Source organism: Rhipicephalus microplus, unplaced genomic scaffold, assembly GCF_043290135.1.
Source record: "Rhipicephalus microplus isolate Deutch F79 unplaced genomic scaffold, USDA_Rmic scaffold_585, whole genome shotgun sequence".
NCBI lineage: Eukaryota > Metazoa > Arthropoda > Arachnida > Ixodida > Ixodidae > Rhipicephalus > Rhipicephalus microplus.
Window position 1 is genome coordinate 17,717 of NW_027465144.1, and position 606 is coordinate 18,322.

General features: G+C 42.1%; 1 non-coding gene across 1 annotated transcript; it reads left to right on the plus strand.

Annotated features, from left to right (window-relative positions):
• Positions 1 to 274: 274 nt before the first annotated feature.
• Positions 275 to 346, plus strand: TRNAK-CUU (transfer RNA lysine (anticodon CUU)). Its single transcript has one exon. It is a non-coding gene; the product is annotated as a tRNA-Lys (tRNA).
• Positions 347 to 606: the final 260 nt, after the last annotated feature.

Here is a 606-nt window from a genome sequence, read left to right on the forward strand (position 1 = left end):
TGTGTTAAAACACGGAAAAACGAGCCCTTAGGTATACACTTCTTTCCCCTATTTCATCGAACGAGGGTCTCGTAATGGCTGACTTCGTGTGTTTAAGTTGTATAAGAGAGACAATTAATCAGCTGCCCGCTCATAATAGGTTCACGTGCTACGTGACGCCAAACAGGCGCATAAAGTGTTTTCGCACTTGTCGTTTGGCTTATAGAGGTCACTGACTGTCACTTCTACTTCTGAATTCACATATAAACCCAAAAAAGTGGATGGAGGGAAGGCCGCTGTGGTAGCTCAGTGGTTAGAGCATCGAACGCTTTATTCGAGGTCGTAGGTTCGATTCCTGCTCACGGCTTATTATTTTTTCATCCACTTTTTTTCTTCTTAATTACATTTCATTGGTTCTAATAACTTCCCCTGTACATTCCTTGGCATTACTGTCTGTTATATCTCATTATAGTGTGTTAAAACACGGAAAAACGAGCCCTCAGGTATACACTTGTTTTCCTTATTTCATTCAACGAGGGTCTCGTAATGGCAGACTTGGTGTGTGTTGGTTGTATAAGAGGGACAATTAATCAGGTGCCCGCTCATAATAAGTTCACGTGCTACGTG